Source organism: Aythya fuligula, chromosome 4 (assembly GCF_009819795.1).
Source record: "Aythya fuligula isolate bAytFul2 chromosome 4, bAytFul2.pri, whole genome shotgun sequence".
NCBI classification, from domain to species: Eukaryota; Metazoa; Chordata; class Aves; order Anseriformes; family Anatidae; genus Aythya; species Aythya fuligula.
In genome coordinates, this window is record NC_045562.1 from 32,548,979 (window position 1) to 32,566,549 (window position 17,571).

The following is a 17,571-nucleotide window of genomic DNA, read 5'->3' on the forward strand; positions in this document are numbered from 1 at the left end:
AACAAAACAGCAAGCAGTGGTATGTTCAAATGGTGCATTTTGGGGGAAATTTCTGCAGTGCAGTCTACAGAATACTGGATTATTTGAACCTATTATAGAATTTTCACATGAAAGAAGCATGTTTAGTGGAGCTCTTCCTTAAATTGAAATTCCAAGTGTTTATGAAACAATCAAGATGGAGTTGATCTTTTCTGGTTTTAGTTCTTTATTCAAGATTACTAGAAGTAAGGAGAATTCATCTGAGGACATACCAGATTCCATTAGATCAGCTGCTCAATGTTAATTTCCCAAGATGGTGCTGTTTCATAGTGCAGAGACTTGAGCTATTCTATCACGTTAACTTCTGTAGGATGTACTGTCCAGAGAACTAGAGAGAAGGACAGAAGAGAGGAGGTAGATCTAATGCAGACATACAATGCTTCCTCTGTATTAACCTCTTTTAAGTAATTTCCTGAGATTTGCATAGAGCTCAGGAGATTTGTACACTCAGGAAGCACTTTTATTTTCCCCCCTCAGGGAAAAGGGACAGGGGTAAAAGGCCTCTGTGTCCCAAGCATTTGTATTTAGTTCTGATGAATACAAGTGATGAAGTTCTCCTTTTTATTTCTGCATGAGATACCAGTGCCCTTCAGTAGCAAGAATGGAAGAATGTGTCAGGATCTGAATTTGCGTTGAACTGCAGCCAGTCTAATGAAGACCTGCTTGCACAGAGGGAACTGCTGGCTACTATAGGAAAACGTGGTAGCAGTTGGTAGCATACAAAGTTCCAAAAGAGCAGTCCAGAGCACATAATCAGGTAATATCCCCAAATGAATTTCCAGCACTGAGAGCAAGATGAGCCCGCAGAATGTGCCCAGGAACCTGAGGCCAGTTAATGAAATGAAGACCTCCAAATCGCAGACCATCCAAATGCAAGATGAACCTGGAAACCTAAATGCCCCTGGGAAAAACTGGTGCAACACAAGCACTCCCACACTTCTCCTGGAAAGAAACATTCAAGGTGCTGAGTTATGTCCCTACCACTTAGAAGTGCACTGAAACACAGAAACATTCTTTTAGCAAGAGAAACCATTCCTTTCATAAGAATTTATCCTTTTCAACTGCTCAGATCAGCAGCTGATTAAATCATAGCTCTATTTCCTCTATATCAGGTGCAAAGACAAAAATGTGAGGACTGCTGTTAAGTCTTTTCTCTTAGCTGTGTGTCACCTCCTTTTAAGATCTCACAATGTATTGCAGTACGCAATATACTGCACAATGTATTTGCAGCACAAAATGGTTTAACCACACCAAGCTGACATAACACTGCCACAAGGTAAAACTGCACACACTATATTAGATTTACCTTCTCTTCCTTAATTGCAAGCTATGTTTCAAGAAAGCTCAGCTGAGGACTAAGATGGTAAGTTCAAGCGGATGCAGAACAAAGTGATCTGTCCTAAAGTCACCTCTGCTTTAGTTACCTTATCATTTTTGCTAAATAAATGTGTTGGTTGTTTTTTTCCCCCACAATCTCTCCATGTTGACTAAAACCAAACCAAAATAATTTAGTCTTGCAAATTCCTTTCTGAGCCCAAAAGTAAACTGTTGTAAGCGCAGACCTACAAAACCTCTGAAGCCATAGATCAGTTGGTGCCAGTACATACAGAAGCACCTGGATGTCCTACAATATTCAGGTTTAAACGGAAGATAAGAACTATCCTTAATCTCAAGAAGGCATACCAACAAGAAGTCCCTACCTATACAACCTATAGGGAATGGAAAACAGCACTTATGATGTGCCCATTCAGAATCAGTGCCCAAAAGGCAGCCTGAGGGACTCCTAGCCATTCAAGAAGTAGCTGCCTTCTTCTGAACCTTGTTGCAGTACAGCCTACCTGTACTGCAGGTCATCCACCAAATCGAGAAAGGGCTGAACTCATCTGGACAAGCTGCAATACCTTTGCTTTTCTCAAAGCCAAGCCTGAATCCTGCACTGTAATTCCAAGACGTCATATGACATAAAAGAAACATGGTTTGCAAATTGTCCCTAAGGAGGGAAGAAATCCGTAACTTTAGATTCAGAATTTACAGAACTCCTGCAAATTCATGCCAGTTAACGAGGCTGAACTGGTCTAAATCAGGGGAGATTCCGGTCCGGAGAGTCTCATTTTCAAAATGTAATGTACCATGTATTCATCGGAGCAGGACACCATTTTGTTAATGTTTGTTTATTCTGTTACCCCAGCATTTGGCAAACTGCTTACACGTCCAAGACATTTAGTGTTACTGCTTGTTAGGGTGTACGTGGAGCTGTAAGATAGCTAGAGCTTGATTCATAAAACTAGTTATGAGTGTTCTGTAAATTTTTCATGGATCTCTTATACAGCAGTCAGACTGCAGGCTGAATGCTTGATTCAAAGAAAAGAATACCTGTATTACATGAAAAGATTGTAAAATGCCAGTCAGGTGCTGGGAAACTGCAGCTCTGCGTAGAATTATGGCCTTGGGAAAACGCCCCCATTTGACCACTGAAGGATCTAATCACATCTCAGACCACCTCTTTTCCTCTTAAGACATGCCAGAGGTTGTCTGAGAGATGATAAATATACGGGATTTTTCTCTCAGTTTCTTGAGGCTGAAAGCACCCCCTGCAAAGGACCCGAAGGTAAGCCCTTGACCCATTTATTTCCCAAAGACTCGCAATTGCAGGTCTGTCAGCATGGAGGATCTCCGATTCCTCAGATGCCCACCTCCTGTGTCATACGCTCCCCCTCTACCTAGTCTCCCAGTGACTTCTATGGTTTGCAGTGATCTTTGGAAGCATATTGTCCCTCCCCTTTATGGGAAAATGCTGGAGATTTTCTTCCTTTTCCCAACCATTTACCAGCATTTAATGAATGGTATCTGTATCCCCTACTCTGCCTGGTGTCCCTACAGAATCCCGAACTCAGAAGACAGATAGCAACAAGATTATAAAGTGAGGGAAGGGGGCTGGGGATGCACTAGCTACTTATTCCCACTGGAATTTAGAACACTTAAAAAAAAAAGCTACGCTACCTATGCAGCCGAAGCAGTTTGTCAGCTTCTTACATCAGCTATTCATTCTCTCTCCCTTTGCATAATTCTTCCATCCCTTTTAATATTTTTAAATGTCTACTGAGACTATTAAATTAAAAAAAAAAAAAATCATCGTATAACTTAAAACATATAAGTTGCTATGTTTTTGGAAACTGAATAGAATTCATTAGAGACATACATTTACCACTGGCTTCTGATCTTTCTGGAATTACCTATTCTTCAGAACACCATAATGAGAGTTTTAATAAAAACTGGTTCCTATATGCCAAAGCATTAATTCTTGTGAAATGGAAATCATCTTATCTTAAAGAGGATGAATAGGGCGTAGGACATCATGAATTACCTTTGGTTGAAAAAGCCTCTTTCAAAACTATCAAGCAATGAAGACACTTTCTACAGCATCTGCTCTCATTTTTATGAGTGGACTTTGCTATTGGCTTCATTTTCTTTTCCAATTTTCTTTTGTAGCAGAGAGCCCAATCAAAATGGGAATTGATGCATCTGCTGCAGGATGAACAACATCCTTCAGCTTCCCCTAAAACAAACAATGATTCAGGAGGTCCAGGACATCTTAGAGCCCATTTGCATTCCTGCAAGATGAGTCCCACATATATTCTCATCACCACACTGATTATGTGAGACATCAAACAGTTAAAAATAATAGAGAAGTCTCATCAAAAAAAAAAAAATGTCAGATTTCTCTCAAGTCTGGATACAAGTCCAAATTGTATCAATTGTCCCCCTTCCAATGAATCTAAACACATCCTAGAGTAAAGTAATGATATTGCACAATTGTTACAGATGTGTTTTTTTTGGGGGGGGAGGTGTAACCTGATACCCATACAATGCCGTTTTTGTTTTCAGACAGTGGGGCTTTCTGAAAATTGGATCCTTTCAAGGTATGTCAAATAGGACATACAAAACTGAGGCATGTAAAAACAGTAGTCAGTACTATTATTTTTTTCCTGGAGCTCAGGAAAGAGCTTTAAAATCCAAAAATCAAGTTGTGCAATTGGGTATCATTATTACAAATAATAATAAAATAATAATAACCGCCAGTGAAGAACTCTCAGCTGGATACAGGCATGCAGCAAACTTGAAAGTAAATGCAAGAAATGTTACAAACAGAAAGCTGCATACTCCCTCAGCCCTTGTGAATGAAGGTGGTTTACAGCCTGCTTTGTAGCCTAAATATCTAGCGAGCATCCTGTCTCTTTACTGTTCAAAGTTATGGGTGTTTAGAAACATAATTTTCAAAGTCACATTGCTTTATGACTGTTCATCTGTCTAAAGACTAATTAACTGTGACAAGCTGACCATTAGGAAAAAACATTCATACATATGACAAGATGACAGATGTTTTAACACAAATACAATGTCACCCTAAAAGAGATGTGACAGGTTTAAGTTTCAATTAATTAGAGAAGTTTTAGAATACAATAATCATTTTCAAACCAGTGAACCCTGTTAGAGGAGGAATACAGTATTCCTTGTCTTAAACAGCCACTCTATTTTCAAAAGCAAGTGAGCTAAAAAGAAGGCATTACTTTTATGCACTGCAATCTGTTCTCTTTCCATACTCTGCCTTTACTGATCGAGTAAACCACTCTGACTTCTTTTACTTTAATTTACTCAGAGAAGTCAGAGATGATAGAAAAACAAGAACATAGCATTTAATTTCAGGTATTTTATGGTCAGCAATGTAAAATAATCTTCAACCTTATAATCCTTATTTCTAATGATGCATAAAATTGAGCTCATCATTCTATTTTGGAACATAAGATCTGAAATATTTGAGGGGATCAAAACCTAGTAACCAAGACTCCACATTCCTGTGTCTTTTACCAGACCCCGTACTTCTATTTCTTTTGTGGTTTTCCTACACACACACACACACAAAAAAAAAAAAAAAAAAAAAAAAAGCTTTTGATAGTATTTACCTACCCTGTCTTCTTTTCCTGTATTCAAGAACTTACACAAACGTGAGTCATCCTGAATTCTGAATACTCTGAAAGCCCTGGAACTTTCAGGAGAGCCTCATGGACACATTTTAAGCTTCCCCTCATCCGACTGCCAGAGCTTGGCACCCCTACTACCATTACCCTGGTTCATCCCCTGTATTCCATACGTCAGTGGCCTGCTAAGGAAACATGGCAATCGCTGTAAGAAAGCCACAGTTGCATCTTTTCTTTAAATGTAATGGCTAGACTAAAGTCTAGAAACAACTGGCATGACCGCGAAAAAATGTCATAAGTACCCTAAAATACCTTAAACTATGTTGTAAAGATGCATGGGAAGAAGTATCTTCTGGCTAGTGCTCCGAAGGACATAGCAGAACATTCGTACCTTGAGCACATTCACTTTGATACTGCATTTGTTTATTTATTCATTCAAAAACAGATTAAATGTTCTTGTGAGTGATGAATTGCAGTTTTCCAAGATGAAAAACTGCTCTCACCTTTTGCCTGCACAAGGAAAATAAAATAAAACAATTAATTTCCATTTATTGAAACTCATTAATAAAAACTCCCAGCACCGGTCTGTTAACTTAGATTCAGATTACACCTAATGTAATAGCAGAACTCATTTCGGCATTAGTATTTATTCAGTTGCTTCCACGGAGCCCTCGGAAGTAACAGCATTCTGTCAAAATACTAGGCAGAAGCTTGCACTACTGAAATCACATTTTGTAAAGCTTCCCTTTTTGGAACTGTTCTTATTTGCTCAATAAGGGCTCATAACAACCATGTGAGTGGGAAAAAAAAGGGAGAGATGGTGTGGGCACACCATTTTTTTTTAATTATTATTATTTTTTTTTTAACATCCGTGCACAGTAGCAGGATACAGATCAAGTTTCAGTACTACCTAATGGTTTTTTTTTTTTAATATATATATATAAATATCCCTTAGATATGAGCCCAGCATCCTCTTCTCTCTTACGGACCAACGAGCAGACCACAGCAGGAGAGAATATTCTGCACTGTGCGAGGATTAATGTAGCGGATGTTTACTCACATAGATCACTGGTGATCTAGAAGAGTAATTCTGCATATTGACTTGTTACATAGAGATTACCCTAAGCCAAAGGAAATGGGTTTTCCTTAATTAATCTACCAAAAAATACCGTTTTGTTCAATGCAGCACCTCCTGATTTTCTTCCACTAAGGCTAGGCTCTACCCTACAAAGTCCACATCCTTGCTTGTGTTACTTCAAGTCCAGGAGTTTTGCCCAGGCCTTAAGTCTGTACATAAAGGACATACAAAAAAGATAGAGGACTCAGCATGGCCAGTATGAGTTTGTCCTGTGGTGCTTAATACTATCATTTTCATCTTTCTGAAAAATGTTACATGACTCAGAGTCTGGAAAAGCCAATTGTAAAAATCAATGTGTTATAAGGGAAATTATTGTGATTTACAATTTTGCCAGTCCCTTAAATATTTATGTTTTTTCAGGGTAGTCTAGCATCTATGTAATAAGGAAGAACTACTTAAATACTAGGCAAGAGAAAGTATCAACAATAACGTCCAGTAATAATGACAGTAACCATGTACATAGATTTAAACATTTTTTTAAAAATACTCTTTGCACTGTAGAGTAGTTTCAAATAGTGGAAAACTAAGGTAACTTGACAAGTTCCATACGCTGCTGCAGAGCTCTGCTGATACTCTGAAGCTGTCTTGGAGGGGAAATATAGGCAGAAGCAGAGTATGGAAGAACATAATCGGGATATAAGAGCAGCTATCCTGCAATATTTAGCATCATTAGCAGCTAGTTACAGGACTGTTTTGAGTCATATACTTCCTCTAGACCTAATAGCACCCAACTGTGCTGTTAAACAGGACAGTCCTTCCAAAACTCTCTAAAGTTTTTTTAATGTACAGGTTTTTGGAATTTTAGAATATCCCCTGCCAATGGATGAATTCTAAAATGTCCTTATGTGGTGCTTAAAAAATAACTTCTGTTTAAGTGTTCAGTCTGATGAGTTTCTCATTTGTGTGCCAAGGGAAATAGCGAGTGATCTTTCCCTAGCTACTTTTCCCATGCTTCCCACCATCTTACAGGCCTCTCACATTCTCTTCGGTTGCCTCATTTCTAGGCGAAGCAGCCTTAAGCTCTCTTCAGTCTCTGCTCATGTAAGAACTATCCCATATGGCACTTCACCTGTTCTAGTTCTACTGTATGTTTTTCAGAGTTATGTATTGTTAAGCATGCTTTCATTTTATCCCCTTTCCAGCTCATTCATGAACATGGTAAATGGTAAGAGTCCCACAGTCAAAGTGCTAGAAGATTCTGATAGTTACCTCTCTCCATAGCTGACCATTTTTACCTCAAATTCATTTTCTGTCTTTAAGTAACTATTCATCCACAGGAAGACCTTTCTACTTACTTCATCAAGCTTAATGGCTTCAAGATCTGTTTGTAAGAGCTATTTTCAAAAGATTTTTGAAGGAGCTCAGCATGCTGCACAAAGCAAATCGTTATCCTAAAATCATGCTCATTGATACAATTAAAAAAACACAATACCTAGTAGATCGGTGAGGTATAGTTATTCTTCAAAGGGGAAAAAAATATGACAATACTGTCTATAAACACATTCAATCCATGTTTATAATAAATAATTACAATTCATTTATTTCTACTGACATACCCAGAGTAGAATTTAAACCTTCTGAGCTGATTTTCCTGACAGATCTTAAAAAATGTGCATCGTTCTCATTTCTAAGTTGAAATCACCATAAGCAAAAGATTTCACATCTCAGCTCAGTAATTTGTTAACTGAGAGACCCCTCCTCACTACGAGCTTTGAGACATGCTCTACAGATTCATGTAGAGACTGGTGAAGATTGCAAAGGTTTGAACTCATTAATAAACACTAAATACACTAAATACAACATTTAGTCTTTGCAGAAGAAAAGAAGGGCATTCAGTAGCAGGCTCTAACTCTTTATAAAGAAGGGGAAATGCCTGTTCCTAATCTGAATGTGAGGATGTAAACGCGTTAAAAGTGAACTGTGTCTGTACTGGACAGATACTGCTTTGGAGCAGGTTGGAAGCAAATTCCCCAGTCATTCCCATTTACCACTCAGTGGTTTTGCCCATAGAGTGGGGATTTGGGATAGCCAAACCATTAACTCCTTTCAGAAGAAGCTAAACTGAGAGGTTCCTCTGTCTGAATCAGGGGCTAGACTGTTCAGTGCCTGGAACTGTATTCCAGACCCCATACAATGCAGATGTGGGGGCTTCAGCATCTAATTCTTCAATTCTTACCATTGTTATCGTGCCAAATGACTTGCTCGTATAAAGAAAACCTCCTTGAACACTTCGGAACTTAAAATCAAGTTCCTACACCACTGCCTCGTGTTAGCCATTACACGGCCAAAGCTTTCAGTTAAAATTCATTCTGCTTTGCACAGAACCAGGGATAAAAAATTAGAAGGTCTTACATGGACCCTAACTCTTGAATGACCAATAGAAATAAGATTTATAAACCCAGTAGTAGTTCCAGGCTTTCTCCCTTCTGAGACCAGAACTTTGGCTATGTCAAAAAGGTGGGGATAATTTATGAAGTATATGAGGTACTTTCTTCTTCCACTCAGTCTTTGCATTGCAAGCAGTGCTAGCAGAATACTGTGCCCTCAGAGCACGCTTATTTCAATACTCCTCTTGAATCAGAGCAGTTACACATCTTAAAGTACAGAGAGCTCCACATACACACGTCTGTTGTCCTTGCAGACTCCACACTATAAGCGAGATCACTTATTGGGAATTATTTTAAGGCGCATCTGAAATTTATGTCAGAATTCAAAAGAGGCCTTTCTACACATTTCTCAGTCATCACATTAAAAAACTGCATCCTTGCTCTTGTTTTTCCCATTACTGTTCATATTCCCAAACTCTACCAATTAGATGTACTAAAACCAGTTGTAATTTAAAATTCAATTGCTTAAATTCAATTGAATCAGCAGTTGAAAGATCTCTCTCAAAATTCTCGAGTCAGAGTTAACCGAGTTTAGGTATTTTTCAGACAAATTGGCAGGGGACTAATTAAATTTCCAATGTTTTTATTTGCTTGTTTTGAACCCAGATAATCTTCTGTTCTGTTCAGTTGGCTTGCCTTCTAGCACTCACAAATTGAAAAATAGAAATCAACATCATTAGTATTCTTTGTACCTCAACTATATTCTCACACATTTGCCTTGCTGTGAGAAGAGAATTTCCTTCTCTTAAGGACTATAGCGCCTATAGTAGCACATGGTATTTCTGCAAGAATTTTATCTGAGGTGGAAGTGAATAAGGCGGAGTAAACATGCATCATTATTTTATTATTGTACAGCATCTTAAGCAATTAATTTTATCACTGAAACAGGTAGTTAGGGCCATATCCACGTCCCACTGTAGCAGAAGGAAGTTTTTCTACTAGTATCAATAGCAACTGAAGTGTTGAACTTTGTATAAAAGGTTCTCAAAGATCTTTGCTTCAAAATGTTTGTCTGAACTGTTCATTTTATATTTATGCTCAAAGTTAGGACTGAATTTATCATTAAAAAAATAAATTAATAAAATTCTGTGTCTTTTCTAGTCTGAAACATTTGGAACTTTGTCCAAAACAAAGGAGAGGAGAGGGGAGGAGAGTACAAAGCCCGCACCCTTCTTTGGTTAAGAAATGCAGCCAAGTCTTCTTTTCCACAGTTGTTTGTGCCTCTCATCCTCAGGGAATGAAATACCTTTCTTGTTTCCTCCAAAACTGAAACAAATCCTGCCCACTACAGCACTGTTTGAACTTCCCAATTCTTCTCACTACTCATGAGCTGCTTTATGAACACATACAAGAGGTCTTGTTTGTTTGTTCGTTTTCCCCCTTTTCTTCCCATTCTCCAATAGGTCTGCTGTTTAAAAGGCAATTCTGAACAACTGTTGCTATTGTATAGCTAACCGTTTTAGCAAAAGAAAAAGCATAAGCAGCTCACAAAATAAAATCTATAAGGCAAGTGTCTCACTGGCTTGCTTTACAATTGAACAGACAATGGCTCTCAATGCTGAAAGTTTTGGACAGTAGTGTCAATACAGAACTGTGGAAAAAATAGAAATTAACGTACAACGAATAGTGAACCGTAATGTGTGGAACAACCCAAAGTATCAGTACAGGCTGGGGGATGTCCTGCTGGAGAGGAGCTCTGAGGAGAAGGACCTGGGGGTCCTGGTGGAGGACAGGTTGACCATGAGCCAGCACTGTGCCCTGGTGGCCAAGAGGGCCAGTGGGATCCTGGCGTGCATTGAAAGGAGCATGGCCAGCAGGTCAAGGGAGCTGATCCTCCCCCTCTACTCTGCCCTGGTCAGGCCTCACCTGGAGTACTGTGTCCAGTTCTGGGCTCCCCGGTACAAGAAAGACAGGGATCTCCTGGAAATTGTCCAGCGGAGGGCCACAAAGATGATACGGGGCCTGGAGCATCTTCCCTATGAGGAAAGGCTGAGAGACCTGGATTGTTCAGCCTGGAGAAGAGAAGACTGAGAGGGGATCTCATCAATGTGTATAAATACCTGAGGTGTGGGAGACAGAGGGATTTGGCCAACCTCTTCTCAGTGGTTTGTGGGGACAGGACAAGGAGCAATGGCTGCAAGTTAGAGCACAGGAAGTTCCGCACTGACATGCGAAAGAACTTCTTCACAGTGAGGGTGACAGAGCACTGGAACAGGCTGCGCAGGGAGGTTGTGGAGTCTCCTTCTCTGGATATATTCAAGGCCTGTCTGGATGCCTACCTGGGCAGCCTGCTCTAAGGAACCTGCTTTGGCAGGGGGGTTGGACCCGATGATCTTTTGAGGTCCCTTCCAACCCCTACAGTTCTGTGATTCTGTGAAAAATATATGAACTACATGTAACGCATTCCAAGTAATTCATCACAATATAAAACACAAGGTTAGTTGAAATAAAGACAACAGTCCTCAGAAGTTTTCCTTAGAGACCAATAATTTGTCAGCACAAATGATATTAGTGTTCAGCGGATGCTGAGTTTGAGATTTATCATTCTCAAACGGGCAAAACAGACAAGGTTAATTCTCAGGATCTGGTCCTGAACCTAAGTACTCTATGCTCCCTCTGCAATATACTGTCTTAACCAATACTGTTTATGACTCTGTTTGTCATTTGCTTCTGCGCCCGAGCCTTTTGATCATAGAGCTAAAGGAATCGTCTCTGCCTGTGATATGGTAGGCACATATATTTCAATGCTATAAACACTGAAATTTACTGCCAAAATTACAGTGATGTTTCTGAAGATAAACCCTACTGGAAGTAGCTGGTTTCACGTGGGAACCAGAGGCTGGAGTTAGGGAGGACATCAGCAAAGTGACTCGGTCTGAGCATTCAGCCTGACGCCTCACCTCCACTAGTAAGACTGCCAAGCACAAGAGCAATACAGATGGGACAGTTACTAGCCTTAAAACATCTGTCCTTGTACTTACATTTACAGCATGTAATATTTGTCATTCCCGTACTGTACAACTGTTACGTGTTTGTTAGAGACAGAAAGTAGAATTGACATCATAGACAAAAAAGGATGACTTCTATGACCACAGGAGGAATCAGCATTTCAAAATATATTTACAGGACTCACTTTTCTGCAGTGCATGAGACTTTTTACAAATATAAGGAATTACGAACTAGCAACTCTCTTGTCCTTTGCTATTTACCCCCAAGAAAAATTACGACAGACAAAACATGCAAGAATTCTGTCGGTCAGGGACGAAAGCAATTCTCCTGAATCTCAGCCGAACATCTCAAACAAAATATTGTCCTTTTAAACTCACTAATTCCTGAAATGCAAGATAGTCCTTTACCACATGGCTTTCTCTTCATCAGAGAGAACAAAAGCAAGATGTACCCCACTGCTGTTGCCAGAAATAGTAGCTCATGCCAATCATTAGCAGGAGGTGCAGAGACTAAAGAACGGGCAAAGAAATAACTCCAGGTCACGATCTGGAATGATTTCTCTAGATGATCAAGAGTGAAAAGGGGTTAAAAAGAAAACTATTATCATACAAAGTCAGGACATTTTCTCTGAGCTCTTCAAGTGTACACGTGGCCACAGACAGTTAAACTGAAAGTGCATCTATAAGTATTTCCTATCGCTGATAGTGCCCTTTCCTAGTGCTATTCAAATCCTTTAAGTTTTCACGGTTTGGCTAATCCTATTTCTTATTAAGAGAAATCCCATTAAGACCCTCCTTATGCATTATGGATATTGAAAAGAATGAACATATGCCTTGCAAAGACAGCAGAATGAGTCTCCCACATGAGGAGAAATGGGCTGGCTAGAATCCATCTGAGCATCATTTACCTCTGGTACATGGTACCGAAAGACATGGTTAAAGGACTGGGCAGCCTCAAAGACACTTCCCAACTCTACTACTCCAGCTCTTGGTTACGCTAGGTCCCGTCACCTGCCTCAGCAACACTGAGCAATACCATTTGCCCATTGCTTTGACATCAGACATCATAATTCCTTTACCCACAGAACCTTTCAAATGCATTGCTGCAACTCAAGACTGTTTTGCTTGCCCTGCCATAGTATGCCAAAGCCATACACTGCTGCAGGCTGTCTATCTCTAATCCATTATTTTTACACATAACAGAGCTTTTGTGAACAGAAAACATCCAGAGTCTGAAAGTAGGTATGCTGCACTCCGTATTACAAGTTAATGTTTTAATTACATTCAATGAATGTAATAATTGCTAGTGCAAGCGGTACCTCTTGATACTAAAATAAATGACTGAATGCTATTTGTTTTTTTACGTGTGCAGCTCTTTAACTTCCTGAAGTCTGAAGCTTTTCCTACTGGAAAGCACTGGCCTTGTGTATATACAACTCGAGTGCATAGCCCAACCTGCTATTAACTTCTCAAGTACTGTGAAAAACTAATTTTCCTAGCGATTATTTTTCCCTCCCAGACCATAAAACCCCTTTTTGATCCATGTAATGGATATGTTTCTCACAGCTCTATTCAAACCAATGTAATTTTTGTACCTTTCAAGATTATAAACCTCTCTCTTTTGTATCACAAATCATCACAGGAAAGTTTAATATGATATGCCAGGACAGGCCTGTACTGTTATCTCTTAAATCAGCAGCACCATTGCTTTCACTATGTACTGCTATGCCTGCTAAGTTCAAATGATGACGGTAAAGCATGAGTCCCACCTGAAGCATGCTTTGCGTCTCTCCCAAAAGAAACATCATTAACACTGCACTGACTAATGCAATGCCACTGGTATTTTAATAACTTCTGGCATTAAAACAAACAAAACAAAAAAAAAAAAAAAAAAAAACTTTTCTCCTGCATGTGTTTATTTACATTGCCTATTATAATTATTGTATGGGAAGTCACATTACTTTAGGAAAACAGCATTTGAAAGCACACTTCAAGTCACCATAGTTGTGTTTCTTCAAATTTAAGAGACTCCAATCCTTGAAATTACAGACAAAAATGCTAAGAATTGTAACATGGATAGTAAACCCACACTGCCCATGAGCCCAACTCCTCTTATACTGAAATAAATCTGATTAATCCACAGGAGACTAAATCTTCAGAAAGCTTGAACTGGATCATCTAAACCCACTCTTGCACACTTAGTTAAATAGAGCTAAGACCTCCAGCACCTTGCACGAGACACTTCAACATTATCCTAAAGGGTCGAGCATTTATTTGTAAACTGGAGCTAAATACCTCATGGGCAGAAATACCTCTTAGGTGTGTGTACTACACACAAGCTTCTGCAAAGAAGTCCAGTTATCTGTGGAATAAACAGAATTTATACTAGCTATCACGAAGACTATCCAGAAAAGACTACCAACACCTACTAGATATGGTGGCTATTGGGATTCAGACAACATATACTAAAGCAAGCAGTTTCATAACTCAGATGCATGATCAATGGAACAGAGATGAACCTGGAATTAGTTTATTGAATAATTATCTTCAGCATCCTTTGAACTCAGCATATTTGGAAAACAGTCATGATTTCAGAGTCCCTAGGAGGAACTATGTACAGGGTGATTTATAAACACCAGCCATGGAACAAGTTTTGTTTTCATGGGCATTATTTGTTCAAAATTTACAGTATTGGATTATTTTTTCCCCAAGAAAAGGAATAGGAACGTGCCTAATTAAGTAGGGCAATAAACCAATGTGTGAATTAACAAACTACTGTTAATTTATGGTCTGATACCCAGCATTAGGCTCTCACTGTAGATAACACAAACCTGCCTCCTTTCTGTGTTCAGGTTGTGCAGTCACATTTTCTTCTCTTTTTGCCCAGGTGTACTATTTTAACAGATTCCTGAAATGAGAGAAAGCCCTACACACTAAAAAGTGAAGAGAGTGAGGTGTTTTATTTTAAGCATACAGCACACTACCTTTTTCAAATTTCCTTCCTTGTTATTAACTTGCTAGTCTACAATGGTGTGAGGCAAGATAAACAAACTAGTCAGGCATAACTTACTTCTTTTAAGTAGAAAGGAGTAAGATAGCAAGAGTTGTGCCAGTAGTTGAGGGGATGTTTTTCTCAGAGGTGGGCAGGGATTTAGGTGAAAAGGGAAGGATGCTGCCTGTGGTGCTGCAGCCACTGATCCAATTGAGAGCACGCTGAAGTAGAAGGCTACTCTGGGGGAAATGCAGCTCAGGGCTGGAAAGAGCCCACCCAGGGAACAGAGGAGAGAGATCACAGGTGTCACATGGGATATGCCTCTTCTTCTGTGATACAATCATACAACTAAAATGATAAACCTAAAACAGCTAAACTTTAAACTTCTTCCTCATTGCATGATTATTCTTTCAGAGCTTTCAGCAAGTCATGGTTGTGAAATGAACAAAATCAATACTACCCTGTGTCAATCACATTTAGACACAGAAGAAAAAATAAGAACAACCCAGGAAAAGGGATTTTTTTTTCCTAGGGATTATGAGTGTACTGCCTGCCAAATCAACTAGCTTTTTAATCTGAAAGTTACTCTATTTAATAACTGAAAAGTGATTTTGTTCCCAAAGTTAGTTAGGAAAAAGAATTATGTATTTTGATGTACCTTGAATATGTTAAAGAGTAAACAATAATCAAACTGGAACGCACAAGAGGCAAAAATGCAGAATTCATGTAATTGTATTCCAGTGAAGAGTACAATTTCTTATTTATTAAGAGTGGTCTAAGCATAAGCAACTACCAACACTGAGAATGGACCTTTGAAAAGCAGTAAGCTCCATTCAATTATGTAAAAGTTTTCTGCATCGAAATTAATTTTTACAAGCATCTTATGATCCTGTTAGGGACGTATAATCCCCCTACAAATATGTGGGATACATAATGTCTAGGTATCACCTTTCATGGCTTCTTTTCAGCAGCGGCACCTTGCAGACTCCAGCTCGCCTATACAAACCCAGCGAGACACACCTGTACGTGTCCACGAAGGCAGTGTTACTGCCACAGAACGAGAGAGCTTTAAACCACATCTGGCAAAGGACACTAACAATGCTTGTCCCATTTCTTGTAGCAGATGGTGACACCATAGATGAAAACACATTTGGCAGGACAGAGAGTCATCTGTCCAGCTATTGAAGCCACACCATCAGAGGCAAGCAAAATTCAGTTTGATTATGTGAAGTGAAATCAAAACAACTAATGTTGGGGAATGTTCTGACTGCTGGGCTTAATGAATATGACAGCAATTCCGCCTGTCTAAAATTCTCAGCAGTGCCCTATAATCCCTTCTTTTCCTCAAGGTACTGCTTTTCCTTTTGCAGTTTATTTGCTCTGTAAATGGTAGGCCCTGATGCTCATTCTCACCCTTCTATTTCCTCTGCAGTAATTTACAAAGGCCCCAGTTTTTAAGGCTTAACTTTGTCCAATACAGGCACTGTGCTTGCATTATGCTTCACTGGGCAGTTATTTCTGTGATCAGCTGCCAATACCATCATCACACCTGGGACCATTATAACATACAAATTTTAGCATGAGATGCTAAGCCCCATGCAACCAACAGAAGAGTTTCCTCTACTGTTCTACAGAACAGTAGAGCGTGATCAAGTAGGAGTAACAAGTAACTCCTGGCCTCTACAGATATAACTGAGCTGTGCTTAATTTCATGTAAAAAAAATCATTACCTTTGTAAACAATTGTCATTTAAACAGAAAATTCAAACCTCGCCTGCTTGCATTCAAATACGATGTGTTCTAAACCATCTTCCCTGTATTAAACAGGAGGTACAATTGGCAGGGAAATTATGCGAAGTTCCACGGACACAAGGCAGGCAGATTTTATAAGTGCAATACCTTCATATCTACACTAAACAAAAGAAAAAAAAAGTATAGGCCATCTGAAAACAACAGTAAAGCTTATTCACATGGAAGCTTAACAAGAATATAACAAGAATGTCTCTCTCTTCACAGCACCTATCTCTCTGACTGCCTGTTGTTTCCTCTCTTCCCTGCCCCTGCAATTTGCTCCCCTAGTTTCTCCCTAAATCACTGCCTCTGCTCCACCACTTTATCTCCCTCTGATATTTCCCTCCTGGATTGCTTCAAGATAAGGCATGACAACACAGCACTTACAAGAAGTATTCTTAATCCTCTATATCCTCTCATTTAATAAACAGTAAATCTTTTGTACTGTAACACGGAAAAAGCCATGTTCAAGCTCACTTCTGAAATGCAAAATATCAGCAAGATACTACAAATTCCCAGATATTATCCAGTTTTGCTCGTTCCAGATTTGTGTTGAAGTTCAAGCTAGAAGAAACTACCACTGAAGGATTTGCTTTTTATAACCTTTACATGCCTAACACCACAACGGTAGGCTAGACTGCTGCTGCTCCTCATCAAAATCTCCTCAGAGTACTTCATGAAGAAAGAATGTGAGCACATTTTGCTATGCTGTTATAATTAAGGCACACGCCTCAGTTTTTCCTGTTATTTTTGGTAGCATTTCTAAGACAAATGACTGAGTCAAAATTCCTTTATTAAAATTAAGATAAAGGTGGACATTTGCATGTCCTGTTTGATGTGATGCGCCATCAGCTCTTAGAACGAAACTCTCCCACTCATAAAAGCCGATCTTGGCAATGAATGAAACATTCCCCGCTTCCCACACATGCACAACTGGACATTAGCTTTCAAACTCAGGAACACTCCCTGCAACAAGGATCAAAGGAACCATGTGAAGAAAAATGCAGAAGATGGAATGGGAGATATTCTTTGTGGATTTCAGAGAGCAACAGGAGTGCTCCATTACCCTCTTTCTGAAAGGACTTTATTTGGGCTCTCAGAACAAACAGCTTTGACCTTCTGTGATCCAGAAGGGAATTGTTGGTTTGGTTTTAGAAAAACTACTTGGTCTAGCTTTAACTTATCACTAGCTGTCTGACCTTCCTTAAAAGTAGTCTCCACACACCAACCAGTGAGATCTACATCACCCGAAATGGAGACAAGCAAGGGTACTGGCCTACAGACCCCGTCTCACAGCCAGA